Here is an 18,903-nt window from a genome sequence, read left to right on the forward strand (position 1 = left end):
TCCCAGGCCTGGTGGGGTCCCTTCTGTCATGTGCTTTCTTTGGGAGGAGCCAGGCCCACTCTGCTGTGGGCCAGTCCAGGGAGATTTCCACACAGACATGGAGCTGTCCCTGAGCAGCCTTGTTTCCGGCGAGAAGGCAGGGGCCCTTGGATGCAGGAGACTTGGGAACCCGACTCACATCTCTGCAGAAGGGCCTGCAGGTGGATAGGAAGGAGCTGGTAATTTGGGGCAGCTTTTGTACCATGGCCACTGTTTTGGGGGTGGCTTTCTGATCATCTTGTCACGCTATGTTCATGAGAAATGAAGGCAGTTTTTTTTTTTGGGAAGATTTTACTGGTTCGAAAGGCAGAGTTAGAGAGGCGGGGAGACGGAGATCCTTCATCTGCTGATTCCCTCTCCAAATGGCCACAAGGGCCAGGACTGGGTGAGGCCAAAGCCAGGAGCCAGGAGCTTCATCCAGGTCTCCCACATGGGTGGCAGGGGTCCAAGCACTTGGGCTATCTTCCACTGCCTTCCCAGGTGCCTTAGCAGGGAGCTGGATCAGAAGTAGAGCAGCTAGGACTTGAACTGGCGGCCGTGTGGGATGCTGGTGTCGCAGATGGCAGCTTAACCATCTGTGCCAGAGCACCCCCCCACCCTCCCATACAGCCATTTTTAGATGCATATTTTTTTAAAGATTTAAAGATTTATTTTATTTATTTGAAAGACAGAGTTACAGAGAGAGGTAGAGACAGAGAGAGAGGTCTTCCATCTGCTGGTTCACTCCCCAGATGGTCACAACGGCTGGAGCTGCGCCGATCCTAAGCCAGGAGCCAAAGAGCTTCTTCCAGGTCTCCCACATGGGTGCAGGGGCCCAAGGACTTGGGCATCTTCTACTGCTTTCCTAGGCCACAGCAGAGAGCTGCATCGGAAGAGGAGCAGCCGGGACTAGAACCGGCACTCATGGGATGCCGGTGCTTCAGGTCAGGGCGTTAACCTGCTGTGCCACAGCGCTGGCCCCAGACGCATCCCGACAGCAGCAGCATCATTGCTGGCTCCTCTGTAAAGGTGTCTCGGTTTCTTACTACTGAGGGAGTGGCAGAGCTTGGGGTTTCAAGGCTCAGAGGAGAACCATAATTTCCCAAGGCAGCATTCCCTGTCTCGGAACACCGATATTAAGATAATGGGGACTCCTGGGAGCTTGTTACTTATTTTTAATGAACTGTCATCGAAGCGATTAGTTTGTTGTTAGTCGTCCACGTGTGAAATACGATTCCAGAGTACTAGTAATGCTATCTCTTGACAAGTAATTACTGTGGTAGTCCACACCACGTCTCACAGGTGCTCCGGTGCTTAGCCGGAGTTTTAGTCTTGTGTGTCGTAGGCCTCCCCAGGTGTCTGCTCCCAGAGAAGGGGTGATCTCCTGTTTAAGAGTGTGCTATAAAAATGGAGATTGTCATGTTTTTTAAGATTGATTTATTTGAAAGAGTGGCTGGTAGGGCGGGTGGTGGTGTCTTTTGTGTGCTGGTTTGCTCCCCCAAATGACTGTAGGCTCCGTGCCTTGGCCAGGCTGAGACCAGGAACCTGGAACTCTTGTCTGGGTCTCCCACATGGGTGGCAGGGACTCAAGTCCTTGAGCCATCCCCTGCTGCTCCCAGGCGCGTTGGGAGGAGCTGGATGGGGAGCAGAATAGCTGGGACTTGAACTTGTGCTCTGAGATGAGATGCCAGCGTCCCAAGTAGCAGCTTAACTCCGTGGACCACAGTGCCCACCCCTGCGGCTTGGAGATTCTTGAAATTAAAAAAAAAAAAAAAAAAATTCAACATGGCTTGGTAATTTTTAATCATTTAAAAGCCACTCACTGACCAATTCTGTTGTTCTGAAAGCTTCTAGTTTAAGTACCAGGAAGAGGGTCATTTATACCCAAGGGCGTCGTCTTCTCTAAAACACACGCGTGCCCCCCAGTTTGAGAAACAGGGGTACAGGGCCAGCCCTGCTTTTTCCCACCTTCTGATCTGTGTTGTGCTGCCCACTGTTTTCTGAACGGCGCACGGCTGTTGCACTGACATTCATCCCCCGTGGGAAAGGTGAGTTGCCCCCGTGAAATGTCCACAGACATCCTGGGCCTGCAGGTCGTTCCCGGAGAATAGCTCCCGAAGAGCAGCCCTCCCAGGGGAGAGGGGACAGTGTCAGACTGTCCGCAGGAGGTCACTCCCTGTACAGCATCGACAGGAGGTCACTCGTGTGCGCCTCACTCCCCGTACAGCACCGAGTTCTAGGTTTGTGCTGCCTCGTGGGTGTTGCTGCCTTTCGCTGTGCCACTGAATTACTTGCGGTGGGCGCCGTTCAGTGGGAATTACAGTCCAGACAGCGTTCCAGTTGATGTTTACAGCAGATGTACGTGGCATGCATTTTGGGTGCCGTGAATCTTTTGGGATCATGATTCATGTTTATCTCTTCAAATTGGGCCGTGTTAAATCCACTTAAGTTAAGCGAGGATTCCAGTGATTGCCCTGGGATTTTACCTTATGGTTTACAGAGCTTTCACCTGCGCGTTCCTTAAATACCCGGGTGGATGTGCAGTGCTGTTCCCATGTCCTAGAGGAGGAAACAGTTCACAAAAGGAAGCGAATTCTGTAAGGTGGCAGAGCAGCATGTGATTGGTGTCCATCTGTCTGGACTTGTCTGTTGTCTGTGTCCACGTGTGGTCCCAGGTGTCCCTCTCTCTGGACCTGTCTGCCTTCGTGTTTGTATCTGCAGTGAAACAGGTTGGGAAATCCTTTGTCCAGCGAGATCTACTGATAGTCTTGGAGCTGTCTGTAAAAGGAGACCGACTTGAAGATTGACATGCGGAAACAACTGAATTCCTTTTTTTTTTAAGATTTAATTTTTTTTATTTGAAAGGCAGAATTACAGAGAGAAGGGGAGAGAGAGAGAGAGAGAGAGAGAGAGAGAGAGAGAGAGAGAGAGAGAGAAATATCTTCCATCCACTGGCTCACTTTGTGAATGGCTGCAAGAGCCAGGGCCAGGAGCTTCATGGGGGTCTCCCACATGGATACAGGGGTCCCAGCTCTTGGGCCATCTCCCATTGCTTTTCCAGGTGCATTAGCTGGGAGCTGGATGGGAAATGGAACAGCTGGGACTCAAACCAGCACCAGTGTGGCATGCCAACGTCACAGGCAGCAGCTTTACCCGCTATGCCACATTGTTGCCTTAAACGATTGGATTATTTTTTTAAAAAATTATATTGCATTGTGTGTTATTCCATATTTTTTAAAAAGTTTATTTTTTGTGTGAAAGGCAGACAGCAGATAGAGAAGGAGACAGGGACAGAGCTTCCAGTCCCTGGCTCACTCCTCAAATGGCCACAACAGCCAGGAGCCAGGAACTCCGTCCAGGTCTCCCACGTGGGTAGCAGGGACCCAAGTACTTGGGCTGTCCCCTGCTGCCTCCCGGACATGTTAGTGGGAATCCAGATTAGAAGTGGGGACAGACCTTAATCTGTGGAAGCACTCGTGCCCAGCTGTGGCTTAGCCTGATGATGCCTGTGCCAGCAGTCGGATTCTTTATCAGGCTGTAGTGTATCCTGTGTGGGGACAACCACCACCACCACCACCACCACTACCACTACCACCACCACCAACTGTGGCTCTTATGGGACAGACCCAGAGTTCTGTCTGCAGGTACGTTTTGCAGTACAGCTTTGCACTGTTTCAAGGTGGTTTCCATAGCTACTGAACCCTGGCATTTTTAGGAGGACTCTGGCACACATGCCTTCACTGTGTGTGCAGAGGTTGAGCTGCTTTGTTGCTTTGTGATTTATTTTCAGCAGCCGGTAACAGAAAACCCTGACTCAACCGGTGCAAACAATCAGGGAGGCATTATGTCACCTCCCGAGAAGCCTGGAGGCAGGGTGGCGGCGGCGGCTGGTTAGCCCAGCAGGTTGGCGTCAGCACCCAGAGCCCGGTTCTTTCTGCCTGTCTGTCCTGCAGTGGTCACCATGCGGCCCAGCTGCTATCCGACTTGTGGGAGGGCTGCTGGCCTCAGGAGCTGCCCTGGGCACTCCCCCCACCCCCCGGCCAGGTATCCCAGGTGTCCCAGGCCAGTGGGTCTGTACTCACCTTGAACTCTTGCTGGCTGGGGACACTGTGTTTAGCTCTGCCCAGCAGGGCTTAGTCACACGGAAGTCGTGGTCACTGACCATAACCAGGGCTTTGCCTAAGTGGCGGGGGGGGGGGCGGGCGGTGGCTGGAGGGTGCACAGGCCGACCGCAGCCTGTGCTCCACTGAATGAGCCTCTGTAGCCGGGGCACTGCAGACTTGGCATCACCCTGACCCATCTGGGGCCTCCTGAATCAGGAGCTCTCTGATTCTCATGCTGGGCCGGCTTGGGGGACCACTGGTCCAGGCTAAGGAGTCACATGCCTTATACGTTTGGATGAAGAAGACCCAGGAGGGAAAGCAGTGGAAGATGGCCCAAGTGCTTGGGCCTCCGCACCCCTGTGAGAGGCCCGGAAGAAGCTCCTGGCTCCTGGCTTCGGATCGGCTTAGCTCCAGCCATTGAGGCCATTTGAGAGTGAACCAGCAGATGGGAGACTTCTCTCTTTGCCTCTCTGTCTCCCTCTCTAACTCTGCCTCTCACATAAATTAGTGAATCTTACAAAAAAAAAAAAAAAAAAAAAGAAGAAGAAGAAGAAACCATGAGAGGCCCAAGTGCCCTTGTAGGCAAAACCTTGCGGGGGAGGTGTTCCAGCCTTGTTTCCCATCTCTGGCCCTGGATTTTAGCAACCTCCAGCAGACACTGCCTGTGTTCTGGGCACGCGGCGCGGTGTCGGGTTTCCGCTGGCCGGTCAGGCTGTGATGGGGAGACGGGTGGGGTTGCCGGGTGGGGTCGGGCCTGCTCTGGCACGTGGGGTGGACAGGTGCGTAGGCCGTGGCGGGGCCGCTTTCCGGGGGAGAATGGAGGAGCTGTGTCTGGGAGGACTCACTTCTGAGGGAAGTGAATCTGGCCCCTGAGCAGAAAATCTCCGTGGTGGGGGGAGGACACAGGGTGGTGTGTGGGCTCAGCTCTGGGTCCTGGCCCAGCCCCCTTTGTGTGTGTGTCTGTGTGCCTGTGTGTGTGGGCGTGGAGGAGGGGCTTGTTGGGGCAGGAGGAGGTGGTATTAAGTGAGAAGTGAAAGAAGTGCAAAGATTCTGTGAGAACCAGTGTGGGCGGAAGGGGTGCAGGAACCACCCACGGGGAAGGGGACTTCCACCTCCCCCACCCTTGGCAGATGGAGGGCGGGTGGGGGAGGGGCAGGGATGGTGCCCAGGGCCAGGGTGGGGTTGGGAGGAGGTGGCTGGGGAGCTGGAGAGGAGGAGCAGCAGCACTGGGGCTGAGCCTGTGAAGGGGCCTCCCCTGCCAGACCCAGCCGCAAAACTGGGGATTCCCTGCGGACTTTGGACGGAGCAGGGTAAGGGGAAGGAACCCAAGTTCAAGTGCAGTTTCCTAGGGCTGATGTAACCACACACTGGGTGTTCGGAGTGACGGGAATTGCTTCCCTTAACAGCAGGCTGAGCTCCATCTGCAGCCCATGGGGCACTCCTTCCCAGCTTGTGGGGCTTCTCTGCCTTTGCCCCCCCCCCCCATGTCTCTGCTGGGGAGGAGCAGGATGAGCCCAGCATGTACCCCCTGCCCCCACCAGCATCCACAGTGACTGCTTCCTAATAAGGTCACATCTGGCATAGTTTAACCCGTAACCTGTAGTGCCCAGTAAGCCCTTGCGAGCCAGTGTTGCCTCCCACCCCCACTGCTGCAGGGCTCCTGGGATTGGGCTTGGGATTGGGCTGGCGCTGTTTGGTGGCAGGTCAGAAGGCTGCTTCGCTGCAGCTGCACACCAGCCTCAGCCACAAACACTGCGTATTTTCCTACAAGTTCCTAGGCCTTTTGGTCGAACGGATTTTCTTTCTCAGTGATGTCTTTGTGCAGGAGTGTATGCAGGGAAAATGCCTTTTTTTTTTTTTAAAGACATTTATTTGAAAGGCAGAGTAACTTGGGGGAGGGTGGTGGGGAGGGAGAGAGAAAGAGAAAGAGACAGAGATAGATAGATCTATCCACTGATTCACTCCCCAAATGGCAGCACAGCTGGGGCTGGACCAAGCCGTAGCCAGAAGCCTGAACTCCATCTGGGTCTCCCACATGGGTGGTAGGGGCCCAAGTCCTTGGGCCATTTCCTGCTGCTTTCCCAGGAGCATTAACAGGCCGCTGGATTGGACTCAAATCCACACCCATGTGGGGTGCTGGCGTCACAGGCCATGCGTCGCCTAACCCTCTGTGCCACAACGCAAGACCTTGGAAAGTTTATTTACAAAAAATTCGAGTTGCAAAGACAGGTGTTTCTCCTACGATCCTTTTTTTTCTCGTGAGAAGTGGAAAGAGCTCAGAATACGAAGCTTGATGAGCTAAGAGGCAGATTCATTCGATGAGGACTCAGAACAAGGCAGCTGCAGTGTGTGCCGTGGGCATCCCTGGGAGTTAGGAACCGGTTGGCCTTAGCAAGCAAACGCGTGTGGGTTGATTCACAGGCCGGAGCAGGTCCCCCTGGGCCTGCTTGGTTTGGCAGGAGAAGAATCCTCTTGTTGTTTCCTGGAAATGCTTGAGTCGAGGAGACGGGTCTCTGCCTCCCTGTATTTTAGCTGCAATTATCCCCGTGTGTAACGCGCCGTGCGCCAGGAGTGGCTGCTCTTGGGAATCTCAGTACTCATCCTGTAAGTCTGCTTTCTCATGGATAAGTGTCACATCCAAATTGCCTGTTCGTTTGCCTTTCATGTAACTTAATTAGCAGATTCGCGTTTGGGGGAAAATCTGATGTGTGATCCTGAAATTGGTTACGGTTGGTGTAATTCGTGGGTAATTAAGTGCCTTCGCAGTGAGTAGGCTCCTCATTAGAGGGCTGGCGGTAATTTGAGGTTGAAACAGGAGAGTGAGGTGGAGAAAGCCCTGGCTTCTCTGTTCCTTAATCTTTTAATCCTTTTAACCTGCGTGGTAAATTCAGCCTTCGCTTTAATTTGAAAGCGTGTGTAGGTAACTGGGCAGGGGTTACAGTGATTGGCCACGTTTGGGCCATGGTGGAGAGAAGGTTATCGTCCACTGCCCACTTGGGCCAGCTGAGTTATCTGCGGGTACCCTCTGTGTCCATTAAGGAGAGTTGCTCGTCGTCGGAAGCCTCAAATTCTAGGATGCAGAAAATGAGCGTCCAGCCCAAGCAGGAGCAGGACGAGCCAGGAACCTGCTCCGGAGATGTGTCGTGCGCGGTGTCCTTGCCGGGTCTACCGGCGTGCTTGTGGCGTGGGGCACGGGGCCTGGGACACACAGGTGACTGCTAGCTTGGTCTCTTGCTGTCTTAAAGGCACAGTGTTTACATTTTCTTTTTATTCCCACTTTGGAATGGGGGATGGAAAGGGAAGCTGGAGAGGGAGAGTGGTGCTCTAAGAGACCTGAACACCTGTAATCGTCCCTGGAAGAGGGAGGGTGAGTAGAACAGGGACTGGTGGCAGGAGGGCAGGAAAATCTGCCTCTGCAGTTTGGATTTTGAGCGTTTTTGTGGTTGTTCGTTTCCCCCTTAGGGATTTTGAACAGGTAGATGGTGATTATAGGTGTGAGCCGTATGAGGAGAAATCACAGTCTTCCTGGTATTGTCTCCGTGATTTATCAGGTTTTTGTCCCTCTGTAATTACTCTTACTGCTAATAAAAGAATTGTTATTCAAGTAAGCCTTTAAATAGTCACAGCAGTGATTTTGTTCCAATTTGTATGGTTTGTGCACTTATTTGGTAACATTATTATGTTGTAAAATCCCTCTCTACACATTGAATCTGATCGCTGAATCTCCAGATTTCTTTTTGCTGGTACTTTTATACAAGTTTTTTTTTTTTTTTTCCTTTAACATTTATTTGAAAGGCAATGGTGAGGGGAATGGAGAGATGTGCCATCTGTTGGTTTATTCCCAAACACTTGGGCCACCCTCTGCTGCTTTCTCAGGCGCATTAGCAGGGAGCTGGATCAGAAGTGGAGCAGCTGGGACATGAACTGGCGCTCATATGGGATGCTGACGTCACAGGAGGTTTAGACCACTTGAGCCACAGTGTCAGCTTCTGTTGTTGTTTCTAATACTTCTAATTTTGGTTCCCAAAATTAGTTTTCTAGCTCCCCAGAGTTACTTAGGCTATTACCGGATGTTAGTTTCCTGAATTTACAGCTTTTGAGGTCTTTTTTTCTTTTTTCCCCCAGCACCAACATTTGCACTTGTTGAACACTTACGGTGTTTCAATGCATTAGTGTTTTGCATTAGTGTTTTTCTCCTAGAGATTTTCGGGGGATGGCCCTGTTGGGTAGTCCTTGCCACATGTTCCTTCTGCTATAAATAGAAATTGATTAGGAGTCTGAGCTTGCTTCTCTTGGTGAATAGGTTACATATGTTGCTTTGCAGGTCTTGGTGGTCAGTGAACCGCTCTGCCTTTGTTTTGGCCTTCAGGGAGGAGGCTAGGAGGAGCAGCTTGCTTGGGCAGGTTGCTTTATGCCCCTGCCAGGGGCGTCCTCGTGGGGGCAGGGGTCCTGTCCTGTCCACATTTGTCCAGAAGCACCCTAGGGCGAGACCTGAGTCTGCTCGGTCTGTGGTTGGAGTGCTGTTTTATTAGAATGAGCACGGATTCCTGCTGTAACCCCACCCCTCCAGTTTGTTGAGAATTAAATGAGCCCGTTCAACACTGAAGCCCGCTTTTCCCCTGCTGGCTTTTCAGTGTAAGCGTTCACACCTCACATTGCTTAGTTGGAAGCTTGTTGCTGTGTATCCCCACTCGATTCCTCTAACCTCGGCAGGCGGGTCTTATCTGCAAAGCCGGGTAGTGAAACCAGCATTCAGAGTGTGGAGGACGAACCTTTATTCAACCCTGAACGGGCTCCAGAAGGGTTTGCCTACTTATTTCTGAGGGCAGCCCCGGAGAGGAAGCTTGGCTGCAGGCCGGGGCTCAGGTGGGAGGGTGCTCTGGGTGGTGCGCCCCCGGGCCAGCCAGGCTGCCGCAGTCCTCGCCGCCCAGGAGAAGGTTCTCAGATTCACAGGCAGGATGCCCATGAGGTGCTTCCGCCCTCGCCACCTACTCCCACCACCTGCTGTCTTCTGCCCTTCCCTGTCTTCAGATGAGAGCAGGAAAAGCAAGACCAGGTAGCATCATTTATTGACATGTATCAAAATGCTGCCGATGCATGTAAGCTGGGAGAATGCAATGCTGAACAGTAATAAGCTAGTTTATCTCTGGGGACTGATTAAAACGCCTGAAATGATAATGACTTGCATAGCGTTGGTTTGATATAGATAGTGTATTGTGATTAAATGCTTAGTACTAAACATTTTTTCTCTTTAGTTGTTTATCATCAAGAAAATTTGTTGAACATTTGAGGTCTAGCTAACCCTTATCCAAAACATGACACTTTCCAGATTAATAGTTTTTTTTTTTTTTTAAAGATTTGTTTGTTTATTTGAGTTACAGAGAGGTAGAGGCAGAGAGAGAGAGAGGAGAGAGAGAAAGGAAGGAAGAGAGAGAGGGGTCTTCCATCCTCTGGTTCACTCCCCAGGTAGCCACAATGGATGGAGTTGCACCAGTCGGAAGCCAGGAGCTTCTTCTGGGTCCTCCACGCAGGTGCAGGGGGCCAAGGACTTGAGCCATCTTTTGCTTCCCCAGGCCATAGAAAAGAGCTGGGTCAGTAGTGAAGCAGCCAGGACTGGAAGCGGCACCCAAATGGGATGCAGGCACTGTAGGCGGTGGCTTTACTCACTGTGCCACAGCGTCGGCTCCCAGTTAATAACGTTTTAAGGAGAGAGATTTTTGGGGCTGGCATTGTGGCCTGTGATGCCAGCATCCCATATGGACTCCAGTTTGAATCTGGGCTGCACCGTTTCTAGCCCAGCTCCCTGCTAAAGTGGTTGGGAAGAAGCTGCTGGCTCCTGGCTCCATTGTGGCCCCACCCTGTCCTTTGTGGCCATCTGCCAAGGAGTGAACCAGTGGATGACAGATCTCTCTTGTCTCCCTCTCTATAAATCTGACTTTCAAATAAGTAAGTAAATCTTTTTTAAAAAAGAGATCTTTTCAAAGAATATCTTGAAACCTTGTAAACTTAAGGATGTGTAAAACTTTGTTTAAACCATAGTTTGAGTCTCAAGGTTCTGCATAAAGTGCCTCAGATCTTCCAAGTTGGAGGCAGAGAGCCCTTAAACATTATCATGTCTTGATGATTAGAAGATAGTGATTAGGGGCTGGCGCCGTGGCTCACTAGCTTAATCCTCTGCCTGTGGTGCCGGCATCCCATGTGGGCGCTGGGTTCTAGTCCCAGTTGCTCCTCTTCCAGTCCAGTTCTCTGCTGTGGCCCGGGAGGGCAGTGGAGGATGACCCAAGTGCTTGAGCCCTGCACCCACATGGGAGACTGGGAAGAAGCGCCTAGCTCCTAGCTTCGGATTGGCACAGCACTGGCCATAGTGGCCATTTGGGGAGTGAACAAACGGAAGGAAGACCTTTCTCTCTGTCTTTCTCTCTCTCTCTCACTATCTATAACTCTACCTGTCAAATAAATTTTAAAAAATATGAAAAAAAAAGATAATGATTAGAGGTAGTAATTAGATAACAGTGTAAGGAGCTGCAGGTTACTGGAAAGCTCTGAGCCTGTCGCTTAAGCTGGGGTTTACAATCTCTGCTCTCAAGGTGTGTTTGTGAGCTGAGATCGCTGAATTCTTTCTACTTAAGTCTTTTCTGGCTTTGTGTAATGGGGCTCAGGACTGGGGCAGGGTGCGAAGAATAGAGTGGGAAGTGGAAACCACACTGGGTGGGTAAGAGCTGTAGGCAGGCTGAATGCAGGGGGAGGGAGGAGGGGAAGGAAGTTAAGACAGGAGCCAGGGTCAGGGCCGGGGCAGGGCTGTGAAGTAAGCCTGAGACGCAGGCAGATAGGGTAGTGAGCACCCGAGGCAGGGTGTTTTGTTTCAGCCTCCCAGGGCCACAGTAGCTCAGTGGCTTGAAGATGTGCTTGGAACCAGAACATATTTGGGCTGGAGTCCGATGCGGGATCCACTAGCTGGTGACTTTTGACAAGTTTCCAGGTCCTTCTGTGCCTCAGCTTCCTCTCTTTAAAATTATAGGTGTCATTATAGTGCCTGCTGCAGAGTTCGAGTGCTCAGTACGTGTAAGGCATTTAGAACAGAGCATTGCACATAAGTGCTCTGATATTACGAGATTGAGAGGGCTGCCCTTTTATAAAAATAACAAAAAAAAATTCTGCAAGGTTGTCCTTTCCAAAACTTTTAAAATTTATTTTCATTTTATGAGAGAGAGAGAGAGGATCTTTCAGCTACTAGTTCACTTCCTAAATGCCCGCAACAGCTGGGGATGGGCCAGGACAAAACCAGGAGCCAAGAACTCAGTCCAGGTCTCCCCTGTGGGTGGCAGGGACCCAGGCTCTTGAGCCCTTAGCTGCTGTCTCCCAGGGTGCACCATAGCAGGAAGCTGGACTCAGAAGCAGAGCCAGGACTTGAACCCAGGCTCTCGATATGGGATGTGGGTGCCCCAGGTAGCATCTTATTAACCTTCACCCCCAAACACCCACTCTTCCCCATCCCATTTTATATTTTTAAGAAATTGTTGCGGCCCGTGCCACAGCTCAATAGGCTAATCCTCCCCCTGCAGCGCCAGCACCCCGGGTTCTAGTCCTGGTCGGGGTGCCAGATCCTGTCCTGGTTGCTCCTCTTCCAGGCCAGCTCTCTGCTGTGGCTGGGAGTGCAGTGGAGGATGGCCCAGGTCCTTGGGCCCCTGCACCTGCATGGGAGACCAGGAGAAGCACCTGGCTCCTGGCTTCGGATCAGCACGGTGCGCCGGCCGCAGCGCAGCAGCCATTGGGAGGTGAACCAACGGTGAAGGAAGACCTTTGTCTCTCTCTCTCTCTCACTGTCCACTCTGCCTGTCAAAAAAAAAAAAAAAAAAAAAAAAAAAAAAAAAAAGTTGCATTTGAGAAGAAGCCAGAACTAGTGTAGGGAAAGACCTGAGCTCTGGATTTTAATCATGTCTGTGGCTTACTAACCATGTAATCTTTTTATTTTATTTTTTAAAAGATTTATTTTATTTATTTGAAAGAGTTACCAAGAGAGGTAGAGACAGAGCGAGCAAGGTCTTCCATCCGCTGGTTCACTCACCAAATAGCCACAAAAGCTGGAGCTAAGCTGATCTGAAGCCAGGACCAGGAGCTTCTTCCAGGTCTCCCGTGTAGTGCAGGGATCCAAGCCCTTGGGCCATCCTCCGATGCTTTTCCCAGGTGCACTAGTAGGGAGCAGGATTGGAAATGGAGCAGCTGGGACTCAAACCGGCGGGCACCCATATGGGATGCCAGGGCTGCAGGCTGTGGTTTTAACCCGCTGTGCCACTGTGCTGGCCTCTAACTGTGATCTTGAGCCTCAGTTTTCTCATTTGTAAAATTGAGAGATTGTACCTACAGCACAAGACTGTTGTGTAAGGAGTCAAGGGCTCCGAGTCCCCACCAGCACTCACTGGATCTGTGGCTCGATGTGGTCTGTCCCCACCAGAACTCAATGGAAGGCTTTGCTCCCCAGTGCAGCAGTGTTGGGAGGGGGCCAAGTGGGAGGAGTCTGGACCCTGGGGGAGGAGCCCTCAGAATGAATTAAAGTCACTTCTGTCTCCTGTGAGTTGCTGCTGTCCCAGGACTGGTTTAGTTATCTTAGAGCCAGTTGTGTTAGAGTAGGCGCACCCCTGGTGTGCTGTCTGCTGCACACTCCCACGTTCCTCCCACTTCCCTCAGGAGTTAAAGGCGCTTGCCTGAGTAACTGGCCGCCTTGGAATTCCAGCCTCCCAGATGGTGAGAGCCAAAGTAAACCTCTTGCCTTTCATCCACTGCCCTGTCTCAGGTGTTCTCGCATAACAATGAAAAATGTACTAAGATAAAGGAAACCATTCACAGTGGAATTTGCACTTGACACTGCCTACCTGAGTGTGAGAAAGAAACTCCTCTCTCAGGGCGGTGCTGTGGCAAAGCAGGTAAAGCCTCTGCCTGCGGTGGGTGCCGGCATCCCTTATGGGCATCTGTTGGAGTCCCAGTTGCTCCACTTCTGAGCCAGCTCCCTGCTGTGGCCTGGGAAAGCCGCAGGAGGTGGTCCAAGTGCTTGGGCAGCTGCACTGAATGGGAGACCTGGATGAACTTGCTAGCTCCTGGCTTCTGGCTTTGCCCCAGCCCAGCCCTGGTCATTGTGGCCAGGGGAGTGAACCAGCAGAACAGAAGCACTCTCTCTCCCTCTTTCAAATAAATAAAAATAAATAAAAAAAAAGAAACTCATCTTTCTCTCTTTTAAGATTTGTGTATTTGAAAGGCAGAGTTAGAGAGAAAGAGAGCGAGCCCTTCTGTCCTCCAGTTCACTCCTGATGGCTACAATGTCCAGGGCTGGGCCAGGCCGAAGCCAGGAGCCTGGAACTTCTTCCAGGTCTCCCACGTGGGTTCAGGGATCCAAGCACTTGGGCCATGTGCTGCTGCTTCCCTGGGTGCATTAGCAGAGAGCCAGATCAGAAGTGGAGCAGCTGGGGCTTGAACTGGAACCCATGTGGGATGCAGGTGTCACTGGCAGTGGCTTAACCCACTACACAACGCTGCCTCCCAAAACTCCTCTTAAGAATTTCATCAGGAAATCAGATAAGCTGACAAAGCCATACTTACCATGATTCCCAACCGTTCCTGGTGAAAACCGATTTGCAGCAACATGAACATCCAACAGTAGGTCCCTATAGATAATGTTGTAATAACATATTTGATAGAGAAAGATATTCAGAATGTTGAGTCCTTTACAGGGAAAAACATCACCTGTGCAGTTGGAAGCATATGTTCCCCACGTCCACCGGAATTTTTTTTTTTTGTAATGGGGTATTTTATTACTTTTACTGAATGGTGTTGTAAGGTACATTTAAAAAGACATTTTAGGCCAGCGCCGCAGCTCAGTAGGCTAATCCTCCCCCTGCAGCGCCGGTACCTTGGGTTCTAGTCCCGGTCTGGGCACCGGATTCTGTCCCGGTTGCCCCTCTTCCAGTCCAGCTCTCTGCTGTGGCCCAGGAAGGCAGTGGAGGATGGCCCAAGTGCTTGGGCCCTGCACCACTTGGGAGACCAGGAGGAAGCACCTGGCTCCTGGCTTCGGATCAGCGTGGTGCGCCGGCTGCAGCGGCCATTGGGGACTGAACCAAGGAAGACCTTTCTCTCTGTCTCTCTCTCTTACTGTCCACTCTGCCTGTCAAAATATATATATATATATATATATATATATATGAAGACATTTTAACCTGGGGAAAACTGACAGGGTGGGAAACAGACATAGAAATCATTGCTGCACGGGACCACACCACCGTTTCACTGTTCTGAGTGCGCTCAGCCAGGGAGCCCTCTTCTGCCCGGTGCCTTGCATCTGGGTGCAGACCTCGCCCCAGGCGGTCTCACCCAAGGAAGGGGAAGTTGAGGAGTGCTTGTGAGGCTGTGGCGAGGGGGGAGGTCTGGAGAGTGATTTAGGTCGCAGGGGTTGGGGTTACTGGAGCTGTCCAGTGGAGGAGCCCCAAGAGAGCTGACACCACGGGCGGTGTGCTGAGGGGAGAGTGCAAACATTTGCCCTGAGCACCCCGCTGGGCGAGGTGTTTACCTTGCAGCCGCTCAGTCCTGGGGAAGTGTGAGAGGGGCCTCGGGAGGGGGAGGAGCCCTTTGGCAAACAAGCACGGGGCTGTTAGAGCCACTCACAGGGATGTGGTGCTGGTGCTGGCTGGGGCCAGAAGAGTAGTGTGCAGACGAATTCCTCGAGTGCCAGCCACTGCCAAGTCAGCCCCAGGCCACAGCGGCGCAGCCGGAAGTCAGACAGGCTTGCAGAGAGTCCACTCCGAGTCAGCCTTCATACTAGATGAGGCCGGGAATCGATGGCAGGAATTCTCTGGAAAGGCGACCGGTTGGATGTGCCAGACGTGACTTCAGAAGCTCGCCCTAAGCTAGCTTGGAAAAACAAATCAGAACACTCCCAGTGCACCGAGCACTTCATTTAAGCGGAGTTTGCTGTGAAAGTTTGGCTTGTGAAAGGTCGAGTCCAGGCCTCTCTGTTGCCCTGGGGAAGGAGAGGCCACTGAAGCAAAGTGAGCATTGCCTGGTAAGGCTCTCCCACCCTCCTCTGCACGTGGATTTGAGATGCAGGAAGAGAGAGAGAGAATGAATGCTCCCAACTGCTGGTTCACTCCCCGGATGCCAGCAGTGGTTGGAGCTGAAACCGGGAAAGTGAGGCAGGAACCATCTGCTTGAGCCCCCGGGGTGAGCATTAGCCGGCGGCTGGAGTCAGGAGTCAGACCCGGGAACTGAGCCCAGGTGTGCTGGTGTGGTGCTCAGGGTCCCTAACCGTCGTCTTACTTGTTGGGCCGAGACTCCTCCCCTCGAATCTTGGTATTCATCTGGGTGGTTGTGCCCAGTAAGGAGTGCTGACACCTCTAACCCTGTATTGCATCATGATGACAATATCTCCGTTACAACTCTTGGTTTTGGGAGTGAATTACTTAGGATTTGCTGTTTATGGAGACGACTTTTTTTTTCTTCCATCTGCTGGTTTCCTCTCCAAATGCCAACAACAGCTGGTACTGGGTCTGGTGACAGTAAGGAGCGTGGAACTCTAGGAGTCAGGTCTCCCACATGGCTGGCAGGGAGCCAACTAGTGGAGCTATCACCTAGTACCTCCCAGGGTGCACTTGACTAGGGTGCTGGACTAGAAGTAGAGCCCAGACTCAAACCCAAGCACTTTGATGATGGTTATGGGTATCTTAACAGGTGTCTTTTTTTTTTTTGTTAAGATTTATGTATTATGTATTTCTTTGGGTAAAGCCACCACCTGCACAGTGCTGGCATCCCGTATGGGCACTGGTTCAGGTCCCACTGTTCCACTTCCGATCCAGCTCTCTGCTATGGCCGGGGAAAGCAGTAGAGGATGGCCCAAGTCCTTGGGCCCCTGCATCTGTGTGGGAGACCCAGAAGATGCTCCTGGCTTCAGATAGGCACAGCTCTGGCTGTGTGGCCATTTAGGGAGTGAATGAGCAGATGGAAGACCTCTCTGTCTCTCTGTCTCTCTGTCTCTCTCTCTCTCTCTCTCTCTGTAACTCTGCCTTTCGAAAAAATAATTTCTTTAAAAAAAAAAAAGAAAAAAGAATGTGATGACAAACACTGCTACCTGGCTCTCCGGATCATAGACTCTGCTCTCTTCTACTGTTTCCTCTGTTTGCAGTCAAAAGTGTCTCAAAACGCACTTGTCCGTAAGCCATTTTTTCTTTCTTCTTGTTACAAAAAATTTCAATAAACTCAAATTGAAAGACTTGTACAGCAAACAGCCAGGTAGATGCACATCTCCTGGGTCCAGCTTCTGTGGCTGTCCTCGAAGCTGTGGCTGGCAGAGACCCGGGTATAAGTAAGCTTTTTGACATGTTTGGCTCAGTGGGGAAGAGCGTATGTTGCCATCTTTGTCTTTTTATATTTTGGGGTTGAAGGCACAGCTCCTTGCCAGCCCGCTTGGCATCCCGAGAGCTGCTGAGAGTGGGGGTGGGAGAAACACGGAGGGAGGGTGGAGGGTGAGCAGCTTGCTCCATTCACAAACCGTGCTCCCTAGGCCCTGGGCGGGGCGGCTTGGAGAGGCCGTGAGTGAGTGGCCCCAGGCTGCTGAGGACCTGCCCTGGGAGCCCCTTCGGGCAGGGAGGGTGGGACTGTGGGCGAGGGGGCGCAGAAGATGGTTTTTCTTGTGCGGGATTCTGGGGTGGAGGTTGCACGTTCTGTAGAACAATACCATGGCTAATTGCACCCTGTGTGTGTGGCGGCGGGGTGGGGGCTGGCTGGGGAAGTCTGGGGAGGAGAGTCCTCTGAAGCTGTTTTTACAAAGCGTGGTATGTTTCTCCCCTAAGCATTCACGCAGCGTGCGGACAACGAAGAGCTGAGATCAGGTGGCTCTCTGGTCCCTGGGCTCGTCTCGGGGGCTCCTCCTGAGCCGGGCGGGCCTTCCGTTTGTCCTCATCGACTGTCGACATCAGTACCTTGGGAAACTGGTAGTTAGGCGCTGGGCATGGAGACATTTATGAGTTGATGCAACACAGGCAGAGGAGTGTGTTCCAGACCCGGCAGCTCCTTCAGCGTGGAGCTCTTGCCAGCCTTTCCTGGAAAAACCCCCTCTGGAATGAGGAGAAGCCGCACAGCAGCGCCAGGGCCGCCAGTTCTGCATTTGTGGGATGCAAGGCTGGCCCCATGCAGAGCTGGAAGCAGCCCCTGCTGCGGGGCGTCAGAGTCCATGTTTGCTTCTCTTTGCTGTTCCTTGCGTGTAGTCTGATGTGCAGAGCTTGGACGGCCCCTCATGTTCCAGCACGTCCGTCTGGCTCATCCCGGTCACCCCTCACTTTGCTCCTGTCTTAGAGAAGCCTGGAAGAAGACAGGAGAAGCACCAGGGTGTGGGGCGGGCTGGGCCTGCACTGTCTTTTCCAGGCCCCAGGACTGTGCCCCGTGTCTCGTGAACACTGCTGTCACAAAGACCACGGCCCTGGCAGGGGTGCAGCTCCCTGTGGCCTTGGCTGTGGCCGTGGCCGCCGACCTGAGGCACCGTGGGCTCAGCTCCGGTAAGGCTGGGCCGCAGGAATCCACACTCCCTGCCAGCGGAGATACCGATCCCTTTACGACACCCCTGATACTGATTCGTTACTCAGCTTCCGCCTGGTCCCTCCTGCGATGCACTGGGGAGTCCAGCCCTCTGGAGGCCGGCTTCCCGTGGCTGAGCCTTTCTCGACCTCAAGATGGTCCCTGATTTTGGCTTCACATTTGCTGTCTTCGGCTGCCACTGGCTGACCCCAGTCTGCCTCTGAAGCGGTGCAGAGGAAGCCCGGTCGTCTCTGTCACAGGACAAACAGGTCGTCACCATGTTGAGGACAGTTGTCCAGCCTTATTAAATCTAGGTTGATCTTGCCTAAGGTTTTTTTTTTTATATAAGATTTATTTGAAAGGCACAGCTAGAGAGAGAGGTCTTTGATCTGCCAGTTCATTCCCCAAATGGCCTCAACAGCCAAGGCTGGGCCAGGCCGAAGCCAGGAGCCAGACCTTCTTCCGGGTCTCCCATGTGGGTGCAGGGGCCCAAGGACTTCTGTTGCTTTCCCAGGTGCATTAGCAGGGAACTGAATTGGAAGTGAAGCAGCTGGGACTCGAACTGGCAGCCATATGGTGTGCCACTGCATCATCAGGCCGGCCCCATGATCTTACTTAATCTTTAAAAAAAAAAAAAAAAAAACTTCAAGGAGAAATTATCCCTCATCTTTTCAGTATTCATGTTCTCAACCCTAATGTGTTTTACAAAAAAAAAAAAAAAAGTTTTAAAAGATTTACTTATTTGAAAGGCAGAGTTAGAAAGAGAGAGAGAGAGGGAGAGAGAGAGGAGCGAGCGATCCATTTGTCTTCCATCTGCTGGTTCACTCCCGAAGCAGCTGCAACAGCCAGGGTTGAGCCAGACTGCAGCCAGGTGCCAGGAGCTGCTTCTGCGTCTCCAGCATGGGTGGCAGAGGCCTAAGCACTTGGGCCGTCATCTGCAGCTTACCCGGACACATGCAGGGAGCTGGATTGGAGGTAGGGCAGCCAGGATCCAGCCAGCGTCCATGTGGGATGCTGCTGTCACAGGTGGCAGCCTAACGGTCTGCGCCACCACGCTGGCCCCCTGTCCTGATGTTAACTCAGAACTCGTGTTGAGTTCGCGTTTGGTCCGTGGTGGATAGAGTGATTCGGCTGAGATCTGAACGGTGCCTCTTGCAGGGATTCCATTCTGTTGTCTGGACTCCACTCTAAGAAGCCTGGAATTCCCTTAGTACTTGTAACAATTTCTTCC

The 18,903-nt window shown here is 52.2% G+C and overlaps 1 protein-coding gene across 7 annotated transcripts in view; it reads left to right on the top strand.

The window, feature by feature from the left end:
- The window catches only part of TMEM131L (transmembrane 131 like), a 181,640-nt gene that overhangs the window by 14,135 nt on the left and 148,602 nt on the right, over positions 1-18,903 (top strand). Inside the window, exon 1 of one of the 7 annotated variants that reach the window (XM_089302305.1) lies at positions 6,617-6,725. The exons of the other annotated variants lie outside the window; for them this stretch is intronic. The gene's annotated coding sequence lies outside the window, so the exon portion shown is untranslated. Of the gene's footprint in view, positions 1-6,616; positions 6,726-18,903 lie in introns of those variants that run through there. 7 annotated transcript variants of the gene reach the window in all.

Source organism: Oryctolagus cuniculus, chromosome 8 (genome assembly GCF_051225735.1).
Source record: "Oryctolagus cuniculus isolate XC-2025 breed Fujian yellow rabbit chromosome 8, ASM5122573v1, whole genome shotgun sequence".
Classification (NCBI taxonomy): domain Eukaryota; kingdom Metazoa; phylum Chordata; class Mammalia; order Lagomorpha; family Leporidae; genus Oryctolagus; species Oryctolagus cuniculus.